Source organism: Pongo abelii, chromosome 19 (assembly GCF_028885655.2).
Source record: "Pongo abelii isolate AG06213 chromosome 19, NHGRI_mPonAbe1-v2.0_pri, whole genome shotgun sequence".
Lineage (NCBI taxonomy): Eukaryota > Metazoa > Chordata > Mammalia > Primates > Hominidae > Pongo > Pongo abelii.
The window spans coordinates 48,224,212-48,243,317 of NC_072004.2; the positions used below are offsets into that span (position 1 = coordinate 48,224,212).

The 19,106-nt window shown below is 43.1% G+C and overlaps 1 protein-coding gene across 1 annotated transcript in view; it reads right to left on the reverse strand.

Annotated features, from left to right (window-relative positions):
- LOC129051079 (acid-sensing ion channel 2) overlaps positions 1 to 970 on the reverse strand; it is a 388,338-nt gene extending 387,368 nt beyond the window's left edge. Inside the window, exon 1 of the mRNA XM_054535649.2 lies at positions 785 to 970. The gene's annotated coding sequence lies outside the window, so the exon portion shown is untranslated. The remainder of the gene's footprint in view (positions 1 to 784) is intronic.
- Between the last annotated feature and the right edge of the window lie 18,136 nt (positions 971 to 19,106).

Here is a 19,106-nt window from a genome sequence, read left to right on the forward strand (position 1 = left end):
TGCTCAGTGCCTCAAATTTAGTCAGAGGTGAGAGCTTAGGGTCTTTTCAAGTCTTTCTGAGCATTTATACAGCCCTAAGCAGGTACACTGTCATATGTATGTGTGTGGCCTTCTAGATTTTGCATAGCTTTGTGAGGTGTTGATAATATCACTCAATGGTCTTTGAACTGAGGCTGAAAGATATTAAGAAACTTACTAAAGTACTCCATGAAGCAGTGAGAGATGCCAGATTTAAATCCAAAGTTATGCACTTTCTTTTTCAAGAAGCAAGACCTCTGCAACTTCCATGGGTGTTACTCTTCTGTGCTTTTTGGCAATCCTAGCTTTAAGCCAGCATGGAATTCCTCCATACCAAGTTTGGGACTGAAAGATGAGCTCTTCGGGGTTGGCAAGTGTCTGGGGACAGAGACTTAAAGCCAAAGCTGATTCTAAGAAATCTCAAGGATGGGGGAAGGAAGTCTTGCCCCATGTGTGATGAGCGAGAGACAAGTAACTGCCTGTGCATCCGAGGACTGGGAGGATATTTGGGGCCATCACAGATGACTCTAGTCCTTTTTAAGAGCTGTCATTTCTTGGGCATGCATTACAGGGACCAGGCCATATGACAAACACTTAGACTACAGTAGGTCTACAAAACAGCAAAAAGGAAATAAACAAACAAGCAAATCTCAGCCAATGAGTTACTGAAGTGGCATATGATTTTAGAGTCTAAGATCCTAACTCCAAAGATCTACCAATTTGCTTTTCTTGAGTCTTTTCCATGGAATCATTGACAGGTGGTCACCTTCAATAACAGGTAACGTATTACTTTCCAACAACTCATTCCTTCTTCAGGCTCCTCTGCTTGTAGATAGAGAACCCAGTACAGTGGAGGGAGCAGACTCCTCTGACTTCCAAGCTTTTGTTCTTGGCTTCAACCCTTTTAATTCATGTGGCTTTGCCAAGTCACTTCCCTTCTTTAAGTCTGTTTCTTCATCTGAAAAATGGAGAAAAAATATTCCTGCTTGGCCAGGTTGCTTGAGTGTTGATGACATAAAGCAATTGAACTTACCTGGTAGAGGAGCACAATAGTGGTAGCCATTGTTGAAGTTCTTCCCTCTAAGAAACTATAATCTTTGTCTCAGCAGTTTTCACCTACTGTTGTTAATTCTGCTCCTTTAGACCACTTCCCCAACTCATGCTTTCAGATTACTGCATACAGTGACTGTATTGCCTCTTTTTGAGTAGGCTAAACCACTCCACTCCTTAAAAACACTCCTCAATTATATGACCTTAACTCCTTTTACCACCCAATTTCCTCTCCTCTGAAGATAAAGCCCACTCTCTCCCCAGCTCATAATGTGTGAAGGTTTTCAGGCTGTCCTGGCCAGCAGAGCAAGAAGAGTGAGATCCACTCCCCCATTCCAAAGCTTATACTTCTTGTAAAGCAACCCAGGCTCACCTTCATTTTCCTATTATGCTCACCTTCATTTTCCTATCCTGGGTCACATGTTTGCACCTAAATTTGTGAAGTACAAAGTCAGTATCTTTCCTATCCCTGCTAAAATGCATCTTGTTAGAGACAGCACAATGTCCCAGGCTGCTGAGACCTCGATTCTCACATCTGTCTCAAAGCCTATAAATTGGCAAAAATAATGAGAATAAATCGTATTATATCACCCAAGTTCTCCTCACTTTCCCACACTCTTCTACCCACCAATCGCAAAGGTCCTGGGTAGATGAGCACCTGAGGCTATTTTAACAAGAGTGAGAGTGGAGCCTGGAAAATGCTTAATTTACACTTAAACCCACAAGTATTTGTTGAGTGCGTGATATGCAGCAGGCATTTGCAAACACAGTCTTCTGACCTTCACAACACTCCTCAGTGTGGAGTATCATAAACCCCTTTTACAGATGGGAATCAAAGAAGTCAAGCAATTTGTACAAGATCACATAGCTAATAAGCTTCAAGGATATGGCACAAGTCTGGGAGGTTTGTTTGACTCCAGAACCCATATTACTTTCCTATCTTGTCTGGGTTTCTCATGCTGCTAATGGAGTCTATAAGCAGTTCTTAAAGTGCATGCAAATCACCTGAGAAATATGTTAAAAATGAAGGTCCACTCTCACCCCCCACATTCTGATTCAGTAGGTCTGGAGAGAGGCTCAGTCACCTTTAAGAAATGCTAGGTGATTCTGAGGCTAGTGGTTCACAGACAACACCTGCCTTGCCAGCTCAGCTACTAGGTTCCAAAAGTCAATTCCCAAATATTGCTTTTGGGCCAGCACAAATAATGACAGCCAGCCTTTCCTAGCTGAGAGATATGGTCAGAACTCTCCTCAGCCATTGTCTGTCATTGCTCCCATGGGATTTTTCAGCCTAGAGCCTAAATATTGCCTCCTTTTGTGACTTTTGACTTGCTTTCTAGATCTGGCCAGAGGAAGCAAGAAACCCTAGGTGTGGATGTTGCAATGGCAGACTATGTAACACCTCTGGAGTGCTCCCTGCATCACATAATCTCTGACAGTGGAAATGAGACCTTCCCAGGCTGCTTGTCCATGCCTTGTCCCAAACCATGAAAACGTACATACAGCAACAAATGGCTGCTTGGCCCACCATGGCCCATAATCATTGCTTCCCATTCCCCTCACACCAGGACACTGCATCCATCAACATTGACATTTAAAGACACTTGCTTTACTGATCTTGTAGCCTCCCCTATCTTTTTGCCTTTGGTCATCCAGGGCTGTTTCTTAAAGTCACCCCTCTTGGTCATGAGATAAAAAGAGAAAACTGCTTCTTCCTTCCTTTTGGGATGTGAGTAATGATTGAATCCTTCTTGGGGTTTGTATGCCGCAATAGGGTTTCCGCGAAAGGATCTGAAGTTTAATAAGCTCATGGGCTCTCTGACTGCATTTTGTTTGTTCTACATGGCATGAAAAATTCAGAGACCAGGCTAAAATGTCTATGTAACTTAGAATAAACTACCTTACCTCCCTGAAATCTAGTTCCTTTATCAGTAAAATAGGGATAACAACCGTAACTGCCTCTTTGTTGTTAAGATAATTGAATAGAAACGTACGTGCAAAGAGCTCAGCAAAGTTGTGGCATGGAGTACGTGCTCCATGCATATTGTCATTGTTCTCTACATCTTGCTATACACAGTGCAGTCCCCAATGAGGTAGCATCTGCATCACCCTGGAGCTTGTTAAACATGCAGGATTTCATCCCCATCCCAGACCCATTCAACCAAAGTCTGCATGTTAACAAGTTCCCCAAGAATTGCAATCCACATTGAAGCTTGAGGAGCAGTGGTTAGATCACTATCCAGCAGTGTGAGAAGGCTGGGAATGGGGACAGTGACAGCTTTCTAGCCAACATTTTTATCTTTTTGCACTGCTTGCCACCCCAGCCACCCCGCGCCAAATTCACATTCCATCTTCCTGTATGAGTGATGGTACTAAAACAGAACTCTGGCCTCTTCACTCTTGCACATGTGGATGGTTCCCTGATGCCTAAAGGATAAAGGACCAACTCTGTGGTGTGGCACGCAAGGTCCATCAGCATCTGGCCAGATCCTGTCTTTTCATCCTTGTTTGATTCCCACTCTACAGCTGCAGATACTGTGCCGTGGCCACAATGAGCAATGTCTGTCATTCCCAAAGGCAGCCTTCACTTTCAGGCCTCCACTCCTCATTCCGGAGATGGTCCCTTCCACAAGGGACACTCGGTCCTCTCTTCACCTCCAAGCTTCCTCATGCTCCACTTGCTGGAACGTTCTCTGCCTCCAAAACCCTGTTCAGCATTCAAGGCTTGGCTCCACTGCTATTTTCAGAATATGTGCAAACCAGTGGCCAGGTATAAAAGGCCCATGATGGATGAGTATCTTAGATGGGTTCTTCCTTAGCCCACCAGCAACTACCTAAATCTCCTTGGGCATGTCACCTAAACTTTTGAGCCTCAAGCACTCCTTCCAACCCCAGCTGGGTAAAGAAGATAAGAAAGGTGCCAACCTCAGAGAATTGTTATGAGGCTCCTTGGGGGCCACTATACCTAGCATAGTGACTGGCACACAGTAAATGCTCAATAAAAACTAGCTAAGCCCACTACAGTATAAACCTACTACAGTGCAATTTCCATAAGGTGCCTGGGTTTGTTTTCTTTACCAATATAATCCCAGTACCTGGCTCAGTTTCTGATACACAGTATATGCTCAATAAATATTTGCAAAATAAATGAATGCCTAAAATGTGTTATGCAAATTGCAAAGCTCTGTCTTGATTGTTTTTGTAATCAAGATTTAGATAACTTGAGAAAGAGAATGAGAGGAAGAGATCATAAATATATTATTATTGATAATTACTGACTTATGGCTGTCTTCCAGATGCATATAGACAGGCTATGGCTTTTTCATGCATGATTCTAAGAATACACACCACGGGTTTTTTACCCATTATTTCAACATCTTATCCAATCTGTTTTCAGTTCCCCCATCACCATAACAACTTGCACTTCCCATTATAACTGTTTAGAGCTGCAATATTCTCTTGATCCCCTGCAATCACCAATTAGGCTCTAAAAACTCCATTACTCTGTCCACCTTCAGGCTTCTAGGAGGTCTGTCCTTGATCATCCTCCAATTTCAAAAATGCTGACATCTTGTTTTCTAAGAAAAGCAATGAAAGAGGTCTTGTGAAGATATAGGCCAAACACCTGAATGAGAGATAGGAGATAGGAGTTGCTTTATAAAGGAGCCTTTAATTAGGAAGACAAGCAAAACAAAAGAATGGAAATAACCCTTTCCCAACATGATTACCATCATCTGTTCTCTTCCAGGCCAACAGTGATGTCCTCACCCCTCACACTCTGCCAAGAGTCTTTCTCAAATAAAGAGACTTGGACTGAAGAGGCTGAAGATGGCCTCTATCCCAGGGAATCTCAGATGTTAATACACACAGCTTGTTAAGTGGTGGAATCACCTGCAAATATTGTAGTGGCAGATTCTGGAAGTTAGCAGATCTCTGGGGGAACCTGAGATTCTGTATTTCCCAAAAGCTCCAATGTTGCTGGTCTGTGGAATATCCTTTGAGCAACAAGAGCTTACTCTATCTCTGAGCTATGAATACCATCATTCTTCTGGAAATGTATGAGCCAAGTCCTCACTAAATAACTTGTAACTTTTTTTTGTACACTTACTGTATGGCAGGCAGTGTGATAGGCATTTCAACTAGCTTACTCGATGTAATGTATTCACATCCCCATTTTATAGATGAAGAACTTGAGTCTCAGGGAGGTGAAATGAGCCCTCTTAATTGCTGGTCTTTCATTCCTTGGGGTGTGGAATTGTGGGCTTGAGCTTCAGCTGGGGAAGCTCTGGCTATGAACAAGAACCACTCTCCGGAGAACACCAAGATACTAGTGGGCGTTTGTCTTGTGCATTTCCATTTCTGCCCCTACAAGACAATCTCCAGGATCTGAAAATGATTTAGCACCCACTTTCTATTACTCACACAGGTTCTTGTGGATAAGACTTCCTCAAGAAAACGGGCTTCAAGCCACCTTTTTTAGAGTTACCAAAGATGATTAGAATAAATGTGCATTTGTAACAGCATGTTGTAAGCCTTGAATATACATAATAAAATGTGTAAATGAACAAATAAATGTATATATATCTGTTCCCATCCAGATCATGTCTAAGATTGGTTAATTTTCCACCAAGTTGCCTTTTCCTCCTGGGCACATAGCTAGAGTACATCTCTCAGGCTCCTACCTGGAGTCACGAGACCAGTTCTCGTCAACGGGCTGTGAGTGGAAGTGACATGGTCTCCACACTGTGGCAATTAAGACTGGGGGTGTCTCCACATTCCCACCCCATTCTCACATATGTCTATGTGGGATAGACATAGAGGACCCAAGATAGGAATCTGAGGCTATAAGAAATGATAGAGCCATTTGATGGGGGAGCTTGGGTCCCAGAATAAACCCAGAGTAAAATCGAGAACTCTGGCCCCACTGACCCATACTGGGTTGCCACATGGAGAAGAAGCCTTTACCTTACTCAGCCATTGAAACTGTCGGATTATTTGGTAAAAGTTGGCTTTTCCTAACTAATACATAGATTGAATGAATATTGGTAGGTGGAGCCCAGAAATCTGAATTTCTTAGAACACCTTCAGATAATTCTGAAAAACTGAAGTTTCCTGAAAAGGATAATGGCTGGGACACAGGCCAGAAGTGTGTTTGTGTGGCCCAAATAGTTGTGTGAAAGATAACAATTCGCAGTGACTCTTTTCCGTCGTGCATTATCCTCATGTCCGCTCCTTCCTCATTCCTGCTTGTGGCACAAAACATCAGAAACTAAGCGCACCCTTTATAGCCTGTTGTGCTAGCACTTGCTTTCTCACAGATGGAAAAGTTGATTTCTAGAACATGAGCTCAATCTCAGAGCACTTGATAAGCTGATTGAAACGGAAGTCACAAAGCCTGGATGCACACCAAGTATTTTATCTACTAAAACAGCAAAGCTCAAAGAGGATTCATCTTTATCTTCATATTTATCATCTTTTCTGTCCATTCAGAGTCAAAAACCAAGCTTGAGGCAGTGTGGGGGTTGGGGTTAAGTGAAAGAAAATGGCAACATACCTATTTTAGGGAACGGGAAAGTATGTGTGGGTTTGGAAGTTTCTCTCAACTACCAATACTTGAAAGCAGACACCTGCCAACCCCAAAATACGGGTCTTCAAGTGACTCTTGTTTCTCTCCTTACTGTGAGACTCCAGTGAAACAACAGCATAGCAGCTCCCTTCACCCCCAACATGCACACACACACACACACACACACACACACACACACATTCACAGTTAAAGCATTCCCTTTCGGTGGCTCCTGAGTGGCACAATTATGATCTAGTTGGAAACTGGTTATTGTTGAGAAACTGTTAGTCTTCCCCTTCACCTTCCTGGTGCCTTTAAGGGGCCCCACCTCTGTCCATGAATCACTATTTCTCTAAGTTATGGGTGAATGGTCACTACAGTGAGTCACCCTTTCTCCAGAACTGTCTGAGGCTTTACTGAGCTCAGGCAGAGGATGGAAAAGGAATGGTCTCTGTCCAGCTCTGATATCACAGCATCAAGTAATCAGGACAGGGAAAAATTGGCCTCCTGCACATTCTGAAGTCAAGCGAGACAACATCCAAAGTCCTATGTCAGTTGAAAAAGGGTAATTCCCATTCCCAAATCATACACCCCATCCCAATTCTCTGCTTATTTCTGGCAAGTAGTGGGTATGGTGGTATCCAGAAGTCTTCCTGGCTCCAAAGGAAAGAACCAGACCCCAAGGTAAACCTGCCTTACTTAGCATAGACAGTATCAAGATTCTAAAAACTCAAAACTGAAGTTTTCATCCCTTGGAAAATCAAAATGCTGTATACAAACTCTCATGGCCGCAGGCATAGCATTGAAGTATAACAGGCTCTTTGGGGTTCATAGACCCTGAATCCCTTGATGGCAGAGCCTTTACCTTACTCATCACCATGATACCAAGAGCATAACAGGTACCCAGTGAAATAATTGCCAACGAAATGAGTGCATGCAGGAATGAATAAATGTGAAGTGCTCAGTTTTCCACAGTTCATGAGACCCAACTCAATCATAAAGAGCTACATGATGTGAGGAGATATAGTAATTAAGCACATGTACATAAAATGTCCAAACCTCCAACTTTTCACTCAATGTATGAATCATCAGTGTAAAGAAGTCATGTCCTGCAGATGCCTGATGATTTGGTTTGAAGTTAAATTTACTCTTGTGACCTCATTATTTTAAGTAGCCTCAGGCATCTGGAACTAAGTAAACCAAGCCAGACACAGTAACTCAGAAGACATGGAAAAAGTGTATAAACAGGTATGTGCAGTAAATTAAAGGCTGCCATGGCCTTGAAACTTACATTATAAAATCAGAAGAAAAAAACCCCAAACATCTAAGATTCTAATTGAAGCCACATTTCTGCAGCTAGGTGATGATAATTAAAGCATGAGACAGGGAGTCTTACACTCACTTGCCCAGTCTCTGTTTCTAATGATACAGTCTAATTCCATTCATGGCTCAAGTCTCAACCTCCAGTGGTGAATACATTGGAACAACTGTTCTTGATGTTTCTGTGGTTTTGTGGTACCTATTATTAAATTGGAGCTGATGATTAGGATGTACAGAATGCTCTACTTCAGGGATCAGTTTGTAGAATGTTTCAGAAGGAAGTGTGGTTGAGTGGAGAGATCTATGGACTGTATAGTCTCATATCAAAGCTCAAATCTGTTCCCTGTTAGCCTTATTGCCTTGAACAAGTTATTTAATCTCACTGAGTCTCAGGTTCCTTGTCAGTAAAATGAGAATAGTGGTACATGTTTCGTATGGGCATTATAAGGATTACATGAAATATTCAATATAAAATGCACCACCCCTAGTATGACACATAGGTCAGTGAATTTGGGTCCACTTCCTTCTCTTCTTTTCATCCCAAATTCTCCACATATCACTTGTCTTTCTTCTGTTTATACAATATCTAATGTTTCGTCTCCCTTCCAGGGTCCAATGCAGTGCTGAATATCTGGTAGAAATTAACTAAATGAACATTGAGTTGAAATGCTTCCAGTCAAATACCTTTCTTTGGTTAACTCTCTCCTTTTGAAGCTCTGACTTTGATCTTCTGTAGTTGAGTTCAGTTCAAACCATTTTCAGAAGCCCTGTTGTGCAGTGGATACTCGGGAGAGCATTGAGAAGAGCTATGCCTAGGTCCTGGTTTCTGTCATGGTTGCTGATAGTCTGGTGGAGGAGATGCCTAAGCAGATCTTTTCAATGTTTTCGTTTCTTTTTCTTTTTCTTTTCTTTTCTTTTCTTTTTTTTTTTTTTTTTTTTTTTTGATAGAGTCTCACTCTGTTTCCAAGCTGGAGTGCAGTGGCATGATTTTGGTTCACTGCAACCTTGACCTCCTGGGTTCAAGTGATTCTTGTCCCTCAGCCTCACAAGTAGCTTGGATTACAGGCATGTACCACCACACCCAGCTAATTTTTGTATTTTTAGTAGAGGCAGGGTTTCACCATGTTGGCGAGGCTGGTCTCAAACTCCTGGCCTCAAGTGATCTACCCAGCTCACTTGAGGGGATCTCCCAAATCCCCTGCTGGGATTACAGGTGTGAGCCATAGCACCCAGCAGCTTTTCAGTGTTTTCTATGTGTGATCTTTCTTCCTCCTGAAGTGGGCATGTTTCCCCAGCAGGCACCTTCTACTTCTCTGTATTGATCACTGCAAATAAACAAGAACTTTCTCCTTCAGAACACACACAGAACTCAGCACTTCCTCCTGCCACTATTCATATTGTAACCCAAAAATAAAATCTAAAGCCCCATCCCCACCCTCAACCACCTGAATGAACTCCCTCCTCTTGGCCAGGGCACTCTAAAGTTAACCTGAAAGACTGGTTCAGGCCATGATGGGAAGGGGGGTTGGACACGCCCCATTATGCCCTTCTCTTTTTCAGAATTCAGGAAAAGCCAACCAGCATTTAACAGCAGGAACTTTACGTCTGACAAGAAACATTTACTATGGATTCTCTCTGAAGCCTGCTACCTGGAAGTTTCATCTGCATGATAAATCTCGGTCTCCACAATCTCTTATTCTAACTCAGGCATTCCTTTCTATTGATAATAACTCTTTCAACAAATTGACAGTCAGAAAAATTTTAAATCTACCTATAACCTGGAATCCCCGTTGCCCCCCCTTCAAGTTGTCCCCACTTTCTGGACTGAACCAATGTGTATCTTAAATGCATTTGATTGATGTCTCATGTCTCCCTAAAATGTATAAATCCAATCTGCCTCCCAACCACCTTGGGCACATGTTCTCAGGGTCTCCTAAGGGCTGTGTCACAGGCCATGGTCACTTATATTTGGTTCAGAACAAATCTCTTCAAATATTTCACAGAGTTTGATTCTTCTCATTAACAACTTCCTGTCCCAGATGATATGTATCAGTGAATTTGTCTTATTCTTTCTCTCATTATCCCTTCCACCTTCCACCTCCTGAAGCTGCCTTTGCAAAATTATAACTGAGACAGTGAAAGACATCTAAATTAACCGAGTCCATCTTGCTTCTAACCTCCAAGTTGTCTTTGTTCATTCCTGAACAGAGGCTGAACTAACTTCTGGAGAAACTTGGTTTATAGTTTACAGTTTAAAACTAAGATGATAGCCATTTCCCAAAGCAGACCTCTTTCTTTCTTGGGGACTAGATTGCCTTTGTAGGACTAACATTAGCCACAAGTTTAGAAATTATGGTTTAGGAGTCATGCAACTGGAGGCTATAAGATTCTGGCCCTTGCTAAACTGCTCCTAAGATCAGTGCTTGAGATATTTTGTGGAACCTGCACTTCATGGATCAGCTGGCACCACCCAGATTGACAAACTGGCTCATCTGATCTTGTGGCCCCCACCCAAGAACTGACTCAGTGCAAGAAGACAGCTTGGACTCTCTGTGATTTCATCTCTGACCAATCAGCACTCTGGGCTCACTGGCTTCCCCCCGTCCACCAACTTTTGCTTAAAAACTCTGCTCCCAGAATGTTTGGGAAGACTGATTCGAGTAATAAAGAAATTCTGGTCTCTCGCACAGCAGGCTCTGAGTGAATTACTCTTTTTCTATTGCAATTCCCCTGTCTTGAGAAATTGGCTCTGTCTAGGCAGAGGGCAAGGTAAACCCATTGGGTGGCTATACTCCCTCAACACACACACGAAGGTAATAACCTACCATAAAGCAGACACACCAGGTCTGCTCTTCAATAGTTGTGCAAACTTGAACAATAACAATGAAAACATTTTCTGATCAATCTTCAGTTCCATCGTCTGCAGGATAGATTTTTATTTTTTTGCAGGTATTGGGAAGGCCAAAAAGAAAAATAAATTGTGGTAATTTCTTTATTTTTTAAATTTACCTTTACATCTCTTAGCCAAGTATCAAGCACCAGGAGGCTGAGTCCTAATTCACTCTCCCTCACTCTGTTACATGGGAAACTGACCTGGAAATGAAACCGCCTTTGCAAAAATTATAACAGTGAGAAAATTATGGCAGTGAATGAGATCTTATTTAACTAACCCCCATTTTGCCCCACCTTGCCTTTAGCTGCCCTTAATTATTCCTGGCCTTAGGCCAAGCTAACTTTAGGTGACATTTAGTTCCCCTCCAAAAAATTAGTTCCCCTCTCCTCCTCAAAAATGCTTCTTGATCTAATACACAACTTCAGCAGTTTCAGGATACAAAATCAATGTACAAAAATCAGTAGCATTCCTATACACCAATGATATCCAAGCTGAGAGCCAAATCAAGAATACAATTTCATTCACAATAGCCAGAAAAAGACTAAAATGCCTAGGAGAATACAGCTAACCAAGGAGGTGAAAGTCCTCTACAACAACAATTACAAAACACTGCTCAAAGAAATCAGAGATGACAAAAGCAAACATAAAAATATTCCATGGTCATGGACAGGAAGAATCAACATTCTCAAAATGGCCTTACTGCTCAGAGCAATTTACAGATTCAGTGCTATTCCTTTCAAACTACCAATGAAATTTTTCATAGAATTAGAAAAAAACTATTGAAAAGTTCATATGGGGTGGGGCCAGGCATGGTGGCTCATGCCTGTAATCCCAGCACTTTGGGAGGCTGAGGAGGGTAGATCACCTGAGGTCAGGATTCGAGACCAGCCTGGCCAACATGATGGAACCTCATCATTACTAAAAATACAGGCATGATGACATGTGCCTGTAATCCCAGCTACTCAGGAGGCTGAAGTGGGAGAACTGCTTGAACCTGAGAGGTGGTGGTTGCAGTGAGCTGAGATTTCACCATTGCACTCCAGCCTGGGTTTCAGAGTGAGATTCCATCTCAAAAAAAAAAAAAAAAAAATGTCATATGGAACCAAAAAAGAGCTCAATTAGCCAAGGCAATCCTAAGTGAAAGAACAAAGCTGGAGGCATCACATTACCTAACTTCAAACTATACTACAAGGCTATAGTAACAAAAACAGCATGGTAATGGTACAAAAACAGGTGCATAGATTGATGGAGCAGAATAGAGAGCCCAGAAATAATATTGTATACCTACAACCATCTGATCTTTGAGAAAATTCACAAAAACTAGCAATGGGAAAAGGACTTCTTATTCAATAAATCATGCTCATATAACTGACTAGCCATATGCAGAAGGTTGAAACTGGACCCGTTCTTTACACCATATACAAAAATTAACTCAAGATGGATTACAGATTTAAATCTAAAACCAAAAACTATAAAAACTCTGGAAGGTAACCTAGGAAATATCAATCTGGACATAGGAACTGGAAAAGACTTCATGAAAAAGACACTAAAAGCAACAGCAACAAAAGCAAAAATTGACCAATGGGACCTAATTGAACTAAAGAACTTCTGAACAGCGAAACTACAGAGTAAGCAGGCAACCTACAGAATGGGAGAACATATTTGCAAACTGCATCTGACAAATGTCTAATATCCAGAAAGTACAAGAAACTTAAACAAACAAGCAAAGAATAAACAACTCCATTAAAAAGCAGGCAAGGACATGAACAGAAACTTTTCAAAAGAAGACATTCATGTAGCCAATGAGCCTATGAAAAAATGCCCAACATCACTGATCACGAGAGAAATATAAATCAAAACCACAATGAGATACCCATCTCACATCAATCAGAATGAATATTATCAAAAAGTCAAAAAAAATAACAGATTCTGGCGAGGTTGTGGAGAAAAGGGAATGCTTATGCACTGCTGGTGGGAATGTAAATTACTTCAGTAATTGTGGAAATCAGTTTGGCAATTTCTCAAAGAACTTAAAACAGAATTACCATTTGACACAGCAATCCCATCATTGGGTATATACCCAAAGGAAGATAAATCCTTCTACCATAAAGACACATGCATGTATATGTTCATTACAGCACTATTCACAATAGCAAAGACATAGAATCAACCTAAATGCCCATCAATGGTAGACTGTGGTCTACTATTGTGGCGCATGTAGTACCATTATGGTACAAATGTGGTACATATATACCATGGAAGACTATGCGGCCATAAAAAGAATGAGATCATGCCCTTTGCAGCAACATTGATGGCCATTATCCTGGCAAACTAACGCAGGGACAGAAAACCAGATACTGTACGTTCTCACTTATAAGTAGGAGCTAAACATCCAGTACATATAGACACAAAGAAGGGAGCAACTGACTAGGTGCAGTGGCTCATGCCTGTAATCCCAGCACTTTGGGAGGCTGAGGCAGCAGGATTACTTGAGCTCAGGAGTTCAAGACCCACCTAGGCAACACACTGAGACCCTGTATCTACAAAAAAAAAAAAAAAAAAAATTAAATTACCTGGGCATGGTAGCACATGCCTATAGTCCCAGCTCCTCGGGAGGCTGAAGTGAAAGGATTTCTTGAGCCTAGGAGATCAAGACTGCAGTGAACTATGATTGTGTCACTGCACTCCAGCCTGGGTGACAGAGAGAAATCTTGTCTCAAAAAAAAAAAAAAAAAAACAAGAAAAGAAAAGAAGGGAACAACAGACAACAGACAATGGGGCCTATTTGAAGGTGGAGAGTGAGAGGAGGGTGAGGATTGAAAACTACTTATTGAGTACTATGCTTATTATCTGGGTGATGAAACAATTTGTACACCAAACCGCTGAAACATGCAGTCTACCTATATAGCAAACCTGCACATGTATCCCTGAACCTAAAATAAAAATTTTTTAAAAAGAAAAAACGAGGAAAATAAATTGTGGTCACTTACTTCTTTTTTTAAATTTACCATTACCTCTCCTAGTTAGGTACCAAGCACCAGGAGATTGAGTCCTAATTCACTCTCCTTCACTCTGTTACGTGTGAAACTGACCTGAAATGAAACCACCTTTGCAAAAATTATAACAGTGAGAAAATCACGGCAGTGAAAGAGATCTGATTCAATCAATCCTCATTTTGCTTATAAATACCCTTAATTATTCCTGGGCTTAGGTTGAGCTAACTTTGGGAGACATGTAGTTTATAGTTTAAGTGATAATAGGCCTTCCCCACATCTCAGTCACTTTGTAAAGCTAATGAGAGACCACCAGGCTAGAAGGACAGAAGAGTCTGAATTCTGCTAAAGTGCAGACATAAATGATTGCCAGCCATTATTGCAGAAGTCACAGGATATGCAACTGCCCCAGTAACTCCTGCAGATAACATCACCATTGTAGAACCTAAGAATGGCCTTTTGAGATATCTTTTCAGATTTTTTGGATGGCCAATGGCTCCACCTGGACCCACCAATTGCTCCTGTAATTTTATCTGTGACTCAAGCAATCAGTACTCCCCATACCCTAGCCCCCTGCCCACCAGACTATCTTTGAAAAGACCCTTGCTGGTCGCGATGGCTCACACCTGCAATCCCAGAACTTTGGGAGGTCAAGGTGGGCCAATCGTTCAAGACCAGGAGTTCAAGACCAGCCTGGGGAGCATGGCAAAACCCTGTCTCTACAAAAAATACAAAAATTAGCCTGGCATAGTGTTGCATGCCTGTAGTCTCAGGTACTTGGGAGGCTGAGGTGGGAGAACCATCTGAGCCTGCAGAGGTTGAGGAGGCAGTGAGTCGTGATTGTGCCACTGCTCTCCAGAGTGGGTGACAGAATGAGACCCTGTAAAAGAAAATAATGAAAGAAAGAAAGAAAGAAGGAAGGAAAGAAAAAGAAAGAAAGAAAGAAGGAAGGAAAGAAAAAGAAAGAAAGAAAGAAAGAAAGAAAGAAAGAAAGAAAGAAAGAAAGAAAGAAAGAAAGAAAGAAAGAAAGAAAGAAAAGAGAAGAAGGAAGGAAGGAAGAGCAGAAAAGAAGGAAAACTCCTAGCCTCCAAGCCTTCAAGGAGATTGATTTGAGTAATAACTCTGTCTCCGGCGTGGTGTGTTCGGCCTCGTATCAATTAAACACCTTCTTTGCTACAATGTTCTGGTTTCTGTGCATTGATTGTGTCTGTGCAGCATGCAGAAAGAACCAGTCCAGTGGTTAAAGAAAGACCCCTGAGTGAGATTGGTGCTGACAGTCTCTCTGAACACTACCCCCGTACTGTATCTTGCTCCCTCTTCTGAAACAGAGTCCTTCCAGTGATCCAACCCAGGGTCTGTTCTGGCTGGAGAAGTGCCCTGCCCTCTGGACTTGTCCAGGGACTTCTGGCTCCCAAGAGATGGATGTGAATTTGTTCCTATGTCCCAGTTCCCTAGCTTCCTACTCCCTCCCTCTGCTTCCCAGTCAGTTTCAGCCACCTCATACTCAGTAACAGTTTTGAGCAGAGTGTCACCTAGGATACCCAGACCCACCACTGTGGCAAGTCCTAGCAGGTGCAGGTATAATGTCCCCTTTGCAACTTACTAAACATGTGACTTTCCTTCCCCATACCGCCACACTCCTGCTCTCTATGTCTCGCACGCACACACACACTGGCACACACACACTGAGACTCTGCTTCCTCCTCTATGAAGTAAGGTAGCTGGTTCTAACATTCTTGTAGCCCTATCATTAGTAAAAGACCTTTCTCTGTTTCTGCAATCAGATCCCTCTGGGAGCCAGCTCCTGCATGTTGGGCACTGGGTGCTGCCACTGGAAGGAGATAAAACACAGGGAGGGTGGCCCCCTGGGAGGGCCATGGGGGCCAGTGCGTCCGTCTTTGTCTTCTCAGGTCATTTCTCAGAAACATACCGTTGGCTAGGTTTTTGCAGGGGGCGATAAAGCCAAACCAAGGATATAAAGTGTGGAAACAGCAGTGCCAGACATATCTGCATACTCATTTCTCCCACAGACACACACTCATGGAGCCAGATGACTGATGGAGACTGATGACAACAATAACAATTAACATTTGTGGATTACCCTGGGGGGCCAGTCTAAGGGCTTAATAAGTATTTATCTAACTTACTGATCCTCATAACAATGCTAGGAGATAGGGACTATGACTATTCTCATTTTACAAATGTTGAAACAGAGGAACTACAAGGCTAAGTAAATTGGCCAGAATATATAATATCATAAGTGACAGAGCTGGGGCTCAGACCCTGGAAATCAGGTTCTAGAGGTTGCTCATTGAACCTCTTAACCAGACAGAGAGCTTCAGACACATGCAGGCACTCACACACAGCAGGACTGGCTTCTTCCAGGCATTAGGATGGAAAGAAGGGGCCCATCCAGCCTCCCTCACCAGACCTGGCCATGGTTGGCCCCCAGCACCCAGCACTCTACCCACAGGGGTATCTATAGGGGAGGGGCTTGTCTCAGCAGAGGTACACAGATATTCACACCCTAGAGTTCCTACCATTCCCACCCTTAGTCCCTGGGAAGTAGAAACCAGGAAAAATTCTCTCATACAAGTCCTCAGACAAAGGCCTACTCACGCCTGTGGAGACATCTGACCACAGGGCCAAGTCTTATCCCAGACAACCTCTACATTCTCCAAAGCAGCCATCTCTTTGACCTTGAAAAATCGGGCAGTAATGTACTCTTTTCGGGGTAACACTGAGGCTTAGATGAGATGCTATATTTAAAGCACGTAACACAGGGCTGTGCACACAGTAGGAGCCCAATAAATGAGGCACTAGTATGATGCCACTGCTATAATTAACTGAAAGCACAGCTGAATGCAGAGATAGACACCCAGACAGGGTGTTCTTGCAGCCTCTCTGCATCAAGACTGGCTAGGGGAAGATGTTCTGGAAAGCAGGCCTGGAAGGGTTTTGCTCAGCTAAAGCTGACCTGGGAATCAGACAAGAAGAACAGAGGCAGGGGGAAGGAAGGAAGATATTAGTCCAGGGCAGGGGCTGAAGTGTCCCGAGGGCCCTTCTCTTCACTAATTTCTGATGAAACTGGAGCTGGAAATTCACCGCCAAACCCTGAGGACTCTGGGAATGCCCCTCCTACCTGCTCCCTTTTCCACATTTTCACATGGCCAGATTCCCTGTATGCTCTGAGCCTTCAAGATAAAGTTGGTAATTTCCTCCCAGGCCCTGAAAATGGGAAAGTCCCAGCTATGTTGATTGTCCCCACAAGGCAAGACAAAGCCTGTTCACAGGCCTGACCTCTGAGCCCTGAAAGCAGGTCACACTCTGGTCTCTTTCCAACCCAGCTCTGGAGCTATCCAGCAGCCATAGGAAGGCCTGCCAGCTACATCCTTCATCCTCCCAGCCAGGCCTGCTGTCATCTGGGAAGTCCCAGGGATTATCCCCACCCAGAGAGATAAATGAATTCTTCCCAGCTACGCCAGTGGAGCTGAGCACTTGCTAGAATAAGAGGGAGGTCAAACTGCCTTCAGTGTGAGAGCATCACTTCTGCAGCCTTTGTTTCTGTACCCCTAAAAGAGCAGAAATGAGTGACTTCACAGAGCTGTAGACTCAGACTTCACAGATCAAGTGCAGAGCAGGAAGTCAGGGGTACAGGGACTAACTGCGAGCTCATACCTTGTTGAAGGAAGCAGCCTCACCTTCCCCACAATCCATATATTCATCAGAGGGATGGCCAGGCCATGTGGGCAACCAGGCTGGTCTACACCCCCAACTTGGAGTGGGAAGGTCCAGGACCGCCCCCAGGCTTGACATCTCTCCAGCTCTCCAGCTGTGCAACCTTCATCAAGGCTTAGCCTCTCTGGGCCTTCATTTGCTTGCCTGCTGACTAGTAATGACTGAACCCTGAGGTCTGAAGCAGCTAAGGCCTGTGACACCCCTGCCTCTGTGCCTGGCAGGTGGGTCCCCATCAGTGTGTGCTGTTCTCCCTCATACCCTAACCCTGCATCTTACTCTGCTTGCTGCACTAACTGCCCTTTCATCAACTCCTCTGCCCACCAGCAGCACATTCATGTGGTTTTTCTGAGAAGACTCCCTTCTGTTTTGTGAAATAGCCAGCAAATAGGGGCTGTCCTGTCCCAGTAAAAGGAATTACTCCAGCCCCAGGGCCTTTCCCCACGTTCACGTGAAGATCTCTATACAGCCACACAGAGGGCCTCCAAAGAGGCTTCTTTTACTCAACATTCTTCTAGGGGACAGCAGTCAAGCCCCACATTTCCCATCCCCCAAGTTCTGCCAAGAGCCACAGCTGGGCAGGACAAGAGCGAGCCACATTTCTCTTGGGACTTCCTCATTACTTCTTATTACAACCTTGGCATGCCAAGCACACCATGCCATCAACCCACTATCCCCCAACTCTGCCACGGCTGCTCAGCCTGGCAAGGCCCAAGTCTTCTGCTCTACCCCAGCTGCCCTCAGCAGAATGTGTGTGTCTTCAGAAGGTCTTTTTGCCAGGGTATCAGCTCCATTAATCCCCATGGTGTGCTAATAGGTGACAATCACTCTGCTAAATACCCCATGTCAATAAATATATAAGGCAGGATACTCTAATCCATTGTTATCCCAGACCAGAACATTAGGCAGCAATGAATCACTAGCAGAGAGGGCATTCACTTTTCAATTATCTTTTAATCTTTCTTTTCCATCAAGAAGAAAACCTTAGTGCTTATACTTGCCAATCTGTCTCTCTGTCTCTCTCTCTCTCTTCAGTGAGAGAGTAAGCTTATAAGCTCAGTACTCAGTACTCCAGGCAGGCAGCTGCATCAAGTTTGAATCAAAAAACAAGTTTGTTTTTATTGTACCTATGGCAGGCAATACTGCTTCCAAATTTGTAACAGTTATACATTTCTTTTTAAAGTGAATTTATTTAAGAAAAAAATGAGTCATTTTACATAAAACCACTAAGTATATAAGTGAACAGTGTTGCAAAGACTTGTCAAAAATCTCAAAGGTAGAATACCAAAATTGAGAATATGCTTTAGCTGAAAGGCATGCCACAGTAGTGAGAATTCCAGGCCCTGGGACTGGCGGGTAGACAAGGTGTTTGGGACACAGAGTTCCTTAATTTCCTTTCAAATCTCAGTTCCAAGGTTGCCATGTACCCACAGGATGAGCTCCACCTTTTATTCTTCTGTCCATTCATTCATTCAGCAAGTAGTTAAGTTTTATTTTTGGTGTTTTTTTTTTAATACTAAAAAGTTGCTGA